This window comes from Callithrix jacchus, chromosome 9 (genome assembly GCF_049354715.1).
Source record: "Callithrix jacchus isolate 240 chromosome 9, calJac240_pri, whole genome shotgun sequence".
Taxonomy (NCBI): Eukaryota; Metazoa; Chordata; class Mammalia; order Primates; family Cebidae; genus Callithrix; species Callithrix jacchus.
The window spans coordinates 110,764,669-110,772,880 of record NC_133510.1 but is presented as its reverse complement, the minus strand read 5'-3'; positions in this window follow the sequence as shown (position 1 = coordinate 110,772,880).

Sequence of the window (8,212 nt, the reverse complement as noted above, 5' to 3'; positions counted from 1 at the left end):
CAAATGTATTCCAAAGCTTGCTTTGTCGTCCCACTTACCTCACGTGTCTGCAGAAGAGCAAGAATTATGTCGGAACTGCACAAACTCAAAACTTTGCTTTCATAAATGAAAAGCTGCAAGAAGAAAAAACAAAATGATGTGATATTCTGTCTGCTCTTCTAAGAAGCAGCCAAATCGCAATCCAAATTTCCTTTAATGGCACATAGCCAGAGAAAACTGCAAAATACATCAGAGGCAGAATTATACAGAAATGAAAAACTCCTAAATCAGAATCCAGAAACAGTTCATCGTTTTTAATTGCAGAAGATCACGGGGAAGAATAAAAGCAAATTAGATTTGGGGGACTGTCACAGCAGTGATGACCCACCGCAAACTTACCCTTTGATAGATAAGAAAACTCTAAAGGTAACAGTTTCTCTGGTAGATGTGAAGCTGAAGAAAGCCCCCAATTAGTTTATGGTTTTGCGGCTTTGTGGCCAATGTAAGTTTTTTGTTTTTAACTGTTTTCCCTAGATATTAGCACTCTGCTGAGAACCGTGCCCATACACCAATGACTCCCTAAAAAAATTACATTTAGTGGGGATTCAAAAGAACACAAGCAACCACCCTGGTCTTCAAGGGCCTTCCACTCTCCCCCTGACACAGGTGTTCTAACACAGCCTGTCTGCCCTGCCCATTTTCTACAAGGCTGCGTGTCCTCAACCAATTAGGCCCGGGTGTAATCCCTTACAAACGTATAGCTTCCCTTTACTCAGTGCTTAACTTCCAAAATCCATTTCAAATTTTAATCTCTCTTTTATCCACTGCTGTACTTTTTAGGTAATTTCTCTATTTTTAGAATAAGAATTTAAAAATAACTCCCATTTTAATTACTAACAAAATAATTCAAAAGTCAAATTCCTCTTGGCTTTGGAACACGGTCCTTTGCATTACTTAATTCTACACAGGAATGCTTATACTGAAGCACTACTGAGACTCATTTTTCACAGCGCAGTAGTGATACATGGCTTTGGTTGTCTTATTTGGCTTTTACCCAAAAAGGCATTTTTTTAAAACGGCTGGGAATGGTGGCTCATGCCTGTGATCCAATCGCCTACCAAAAGCCCCACCTTCTAAAACCATCACACGGGAGGTGAGGCTTTCAACATATAAATGTTAGGAGGACACAAACATTCAGTTTATAGCACTGTGTCTTCTATAATCATTTTCCACTGGCATGTACTAAAACCGTAAGATTTATGGTTTTATCATTACAGTATAATCATTTTTTGTTAATTAAGACATAGGCAAAGTTTAGTGGTTCTGTTACATAGGATAATTAATATTAGGGGGAAAAGAAAAGAGCTCCAGGTCACTGTCCACATATGATGTGTAAACCTCCTGACTGAAACCTACTAAGGGTTGGGGTGGAGACGCAGGGTCACCTCTGCCGCCCCTGTGTCATCAGACCTCCTGCTCCTCTCAGGGTCCAGGTGCATGGGAGTCTGTCTTTTCATCCTGGAGGCCTAGAGACTCCCCTTTCCTCCACATCTATTTCACTAGTCAGGTGAACGCCTGGGTTAATTTGCTCCTGTAGGACATTCATACTTTCTGCTGAAAACGACGTCAGCAGAGAGCGGCAGATTGCCCTTTGCCCTTAGTGCCCTGCGGACCTGACCTGAATCAATATTCTCTGTGTTCTTTTAATATGCAGAACCTTCTAGTAAAGGTGAACTCAATTAATGAATGGCATACAGGGTTTTGTTTCGTCTTGTTTTTATTGACGCATAATAGATGTACATAGTTTCAGGGTACATGTGACAATTTAACACATTGATATCATTTGTAAACATCAAATCAGTATCCTTGGGATATCCATCATCTTAAACATGTGTCTTTTCTTTATACTAGAACTATTTGAATTCTCTCTTCTAGCTATTTTGAAATGTACCATAGATTATTGCAAACTATAGTCACCCTGTTGATCTACCTAATACAAGGTCTTATTTCTTCCGTCAAACCATGTTATTTGTATATAGCCAATAATTACTGAGCCCAGAACTGGGCTTTTATTTCCGTTGCCTTTGTTCCATGTGCAACTGTCAACATATGGTTCACTCACTGGGCCAAAACAGAGCTCACCGGGAAAGCTCTTGGTCTAAGTGACTTTATGGATGGGTGAGAATTGAGCCATGGGTCTGTCCAGCTTTGCCTTTCCAGACAGTGAAAAAAAGGCTTTGAATTCTCCATGGAAGGACAAACCAGAGACAAGAATAAGAAATTCTTGATTTTTCTGTGGCTAAAGAGAGAATATATGAGACTAGTTGTAAACAGGGTGTTATATAAATCAGGTAAAAATGAGCCCTGTATTTTATATCCAATGGAATAAAACTAAAAACCAATAGCAGAAGGAAAAATGAAAAATTCACAACTATGTGGAAATGAACACATTCTAAAGTGACTGAGTCAAAAAAGAAATCAGAAGAAAAATTAGAAAGTCTCTTGAGACAAATGAAAACAAAAACACAACATACCAGATGTATGGAATCCAGCAAAAGCAGTGCTAAGAAAGAAGCTTATAGCTATAAATGCCTACATTATAAAAGAAAAAAGATTCCAAATCGATAACCTAACTTTATACATTAAGGGACTAAAAAATTAACAAACTAAAACTAGAGCTAGCAGAGGGAATGAAACATTTAAAATTAAAACAGAGATAAAATAGAGAACAGGAAAATATTAGAGAAAATCTGGTCTGGCACAACGGCTCACACCTATAATTGCAGAACTTTGGAAGGCTGAGGCAGGTGGACTGCTTGAGTCGAGGAGTTCGAGGCCAGCCTGGGCAACATGGCGAAACTCATTCTCTACAAAAAAAATACAAAAATTGGCCAGGCGTGGTGGCACACACCTGTAGTCCCGGCTATTCAGTAGGCTGAAGTGGGAGGATTGCTTAAGCCTGGGAGGTCAAGGCTGCAGTGAGCCAAGATCACAGCATTGCACTCCACCCTGGGTGAGACCCTGAAAAAAGGAAAGGAAGGAAGGAAGGAAGGAAGGAAGGAAGGAAGGAAGGAAGGAGGGAGGGAGGGAGGGAGGGAGGGAGGGAGGAAGGAGGGAGGGAGGGAGAGGGGAGGGCAACAAAACCAAGAGCTGATTCTTTGAAGACTAATAAAAAAAAAGACAGAAAGCTCAAATTACTAAAATGAAAAATGAAATTGAGGACGTTACTGCTGATTTTACAGAAATAAAAAGGATTATAGAAGAGACTGTGAACAACCATATGCCAAGAAATGGATAACTCAGATGAAATGGACAAATTTCTAGAAATACAAAACCCAGCAGACTTAATCATGAAGAAACAGAAAATCTGAATATATTTATAACTAGTAAGAATATTGAATACATTTTTTTTATAAACCCTCCCAATAAAGATAAGTCCTGGACCAGAAATCTACAGCGATGAACTTTATATCTCCAAAGGAGATATAAAAACGGACAATAGCACAGGAGAAGGTGCTCAGCATCACTAATTAAGGAAATGCAAATGACAATCACAATGAGGTATCCCTTCATACCCATTACACTTGCTATTTAAAAAAAAGAAGAAGAAGAAATTAACAAATGTTGGGGGGTATGTGGAGAAATTGGAACCCTGTGTATTTCTGGTGGAAACGTGCTGAGAAATGCTGAGTGTATGATAAAAGATATTGTTTGCTAAGAACAGTGGCAAGGAAAACCTAGACCCCCGCCCCAGTGGAAAACTACTTGGGGCAGTCTAAAGTGGCAAGACAGTATATGTATATCATACACCGGTTAAAACAGTTCTTCAAGCACGGGATATTGAGCCCGCCCCCGTGGCTACCTCGTGGAGAATACTTTTTAGTTTGATGTGATCAGTTGTAAGGAGGCACCAGCGGCCTACCTAGTTTATCTTGGTTCTACGAGAAAACACAGAACACCTGTTTGTTAATAATAATCACCTGTTCAGAGAGAGTAACTATGTGGGTCAGAATCTGCTCGAGACCCTAAGCCCGGAACGCCGTCAGCCCCTAAGGCTCCCAGCTCGCAATGCCGATGGTCCCCGGATAGTCCCACTTAACTGTTCTATCTGGGAGTCTGCTTCTTAATGCTTTCACCCTGGGTGGGGGTCTCTATGAACGAGCTGGACTAGGTAGAAATGTACATTTGTTAAGCTTCTGTTTAAAGCAGTATAGTGGGTCCTCAAAGGATTAAAAATAGAATTTTCTTTTTTTCTTCCCCACCCCCGCCGAGACGGAGTTTCACTCTTGTTACCCAGGCTGGAGTGCAATGGCGCGATCTCCGCTCACCACAGCCTCCGCCTCCTGGGATCAGGCAATTCTCCTGCCTCAGCCTCCTGAGTAGCTGGGATTACAGGCACGCGCCACCATGCCCAGCTAATTTTTTGTATTTTTAGTAGAGACGGGGTTTCACCATCTTGACCAGGATGGTCTCGATCTGTTGACCTCGTGATCCACCCGCCTCGGCCTCCCAAAGTCTGGGATTACAGGTGTGAGCCACCGCGGCCGGCAAAAATAGAATTTTCATATGATCCAGCAATTCTACTTCTGGGTGTATCTCCAGAAGAAATGAAAGCAAGGACTCAAATAAGTATTTATTTGTACATGCACATTCACAGCAGTATTATTCACAAGAGACAAAAAAAGGAAAACCAACCAATTGTCCATCAGCTATGAATAGACAATAAAATGTGGCATATACATACAATGTAATATTAATCAGCATCAAAAAGGAAAGAAATTCTGTCACAAGCTATAACGTGGATGAACCTTTAAGACATTATGCTAGGTAAAATAAGCTACTCACAAAAGGAAAGATTCTGTGTCTCACTCCTATGAGGTACCTCGAGTAGTCAAATTCGCAGAGACAAAGTAGAATGGTAGTTGCCATGGATTTTCACTGAAGAAAGACGAAGTAACATTCACCTAGATGAGCATATGTCCGAGAAAATGTTAGCTATCCTATGCAGTGGTAGTGAAAAGTTATCTTTTCCGTTTAGGATATTATACTGGAATTTATCAATTTCTCTGTTTAAACACTCATGCACTTTTACTCTAAGTAAGAGGTGTTGTTTCTCTGCAATTTAGAAAATCACACGATCCATTTGGTCACATGCTAATATTTAATTCATAACTTCCATAACACACTAAATTGATCTTACAGAAATAAAAAGAAAAACGTTAGAAAATTGATCTGGGAGTTTAGGACACAGTTGTGGAAACAAGACCAAGAGAGGATGACTTTTATTATATTTAATGTAACTTATTTTCTAATTAATTTATTTCTGCTCACGGTAAATAAAATGGCCTGTAATCTACCTATGATTCCTTTGTAAAACATGCATGCCAAGAGAAAAGGACATAGATATGAGTACAAAGTACTTTTCGATGAAAGCTATTTGTTCTCTTGATTTTATCAGTGTATCCTGGGTTATGCTGGTAGAGTGAGATGCTCAGATTCATAAACAGGACAAGATACTCAGGGAGCCTTGCTCACCATTATTTGGATATGAAGAAGAAAAGAATGGGCACAGTGGCTGGGAAGCAGAGGCAGTGGTTGATGTAAAGATATGGGATCCATCACTAAGGTAACAACAAGTAATGTTTGAAATGCCAGTATCCTGCAAAACCCCTGCTTTGTGTAACCAGGGATTCACCCACAGTGCAGTCAGAAGCAGTGCTGGCTGAGAAGTACCTTTTCTTTCCCAAACTCAGTGGCTAGAATTCACGTTCTGTACAGTTTGATCACTCCTCGCTGGTGAACAGATTCTTTGCAAACTCCTAGGTTCAATTCTGTGCTTGTTCCCACATCTTCCTCCTAATAATGGCAACTGGAAGTAAACTGAGGGGAGCACATACTCTGAAGGTAAATCTCAGCGTGCTCTTTCAGCTTCTGTACCATATGCCCACACGGGACATTCTGTGGGTCATCAGAAATAACAAGGAGCTCCTCAGCTGTGTCAGCATCCAAGGTCATATCTTCTGTGGAAGAAAAAAATCAGCCGCTCAGCATATCCATTGCCTTCAAACCTATCACAGCCACCATTAATTCTAGGACACATTGTAACAGACACTAAGAACAGAGAGAAGTAGGAAGACTTAGCACATTCAAATGAATCTGTGTTCAGGAATCTGGTAGGTATAGGCTGGCATGCTGACTTTAGCACATTATGCAGGCAGCTGAGTTCTGATCATTCACTTTAACTACATACATTCCACCAAACTGGGTCACAAAAATTACTTGGAGTTAAGTTGCGATGTTGAATAGGGTGTTATTTCCTTTAGTACCTGCTACATGTGGTGAGCACATGATGTAGTTCTCTGGGCCAGAATTCACAACCAAATTTACATCTACAGGATCAATAACCACATGCACTTTTATCACTCTTTGCTTGGGGGCATTAGACCTGGGATACATTCATTGATCATAGTGGTTGACAAGACTCATTGTGGGTTATTAAAAATCACCGGAGTGCTTCTGAACATTGCAGAGTCATGAGCCGCATAGCCAGAGAGAAACGGGGATGCAGCTGATGTAAGGCCTTGCTATTTGGTGTGTGGTTGGGAACCAGCTGCAAGACCATCACCTGGGCACCCAGGAGAGAAATAGAGATTTGCAGGCCAGACCGGAGCTACAGAATTAGAATCTGCATTTTAACAAGACCTCCAGGTAATCTAATGCACATCAACTTTGAAAATCCATGATCCTAGGCGAGGTCATGAGTTCAAGGCTCACACTGATTGGCAAAAAAAAAAAAAAAAAAAAAAGAAAAAGAAAATCCATGATCCTAAGGCAGGCGTAATGGCTCACGCCTGTAATCCTAGCACTTTGGTAGGCTGAGGTGGGTGGATCACCTGAGGTCAGGAGTTCAAGAAAATCCATGATCTAGGGTCGTGTTCTCAATAGAAACATAATGCCAGCCACATGTGTAATATTAAAGTTTCTAGTAGCCACATTATCAAACATAAAACAGGTGAATACTGTTTTTATTTAACCTGATCAAAAGTACTCTCATTTCCATACTTGGCTCTAGCCACATTTCAGGTGCTTAGTGGTCACAGTGGAGATCCTGTTGGATGGCACAGGTATGGGGCATGACCTAAACAATTATACGTCCTTAAAAATATCCAGGTGGTTCTAATCCATACTCAGGAGAGAGAACTAGTGTTTCTTAAAGAGCATAAGAATATTAGATGCCAAAATTCAGCTGACTCCTGTATTTAATGGAGAGTACTTTTCACTGCTGGCTTTTCTGGGGCCTTCATGGGGAGGGCTCCAGATACCTAACCCTGGAACTTTGGCATCCTTGAGGTCAGGCGTAGAATAGCTCTCAGCTGGGCCTCGGTTCCTTGATCCTGGAAATCAGCTTCCCCTGGGTGGTGATTTGCCTTGATCGCATTCTTTTGAGAAATTATTGAGCAGAAAGTGCACAATAAACTCTCCTTTTGGGGTTCTGACTTCAGTAAGTTGAAGCAGTGGAGGCAGCAGATGTAACCACATTAGAAGATGGATAGGACATCTGCTTGCTTCTTGAGAGTGTGCAGCCTTTGCTGGGGTGAAATGTACATAATAGTAATGTAGATCCAGGAGATGAAGGAACTGGGGCTACTTCATCTTCACATGCATAGACATGTTACGTACCATCCCTAGCATAAGGCAAGGACTAAGGACTCTCCACTAAGGACTTTCCACTACTTGGAACATATATGGGGGGAGCGGGAGTGTTTATATACGTGTCTGTGTGTGTCTGTCTGTGTGTGTGTGTGTGTAGAAAGAATATATATATGAATAGCTCTGATTTTCTAAATTGAAATTCTAGTTGAAATAAAGGGTGTGATTCATCACTCAGCTTAGAGTCCAGATTGTCAAAGGGAATGGAACTGTGCTAATATAGGAGCTGCCAACCACATATGGCTCTTGTCACCTGCAATGAGGCTTATCTACAGTGAGGCGTGCTTTGAGTGTGAAATATGCCCCAGAATTTGAAGACACCATGAGAAAAATGTCTCATTAAGATGAAAATTGATTTACATGTTAAAATAATAATCCTTTGGATATTCAAATTAATTTATCTTTTTTCTTGTTTTATTGTTAAACTTGGCTATCAGGAAATACATAGCTACATATATGAATTACACAATTTTCTCTGAGACATCCCTAGTTAGACTCAGAGCCCCTCTAGTTCTTCATCCTG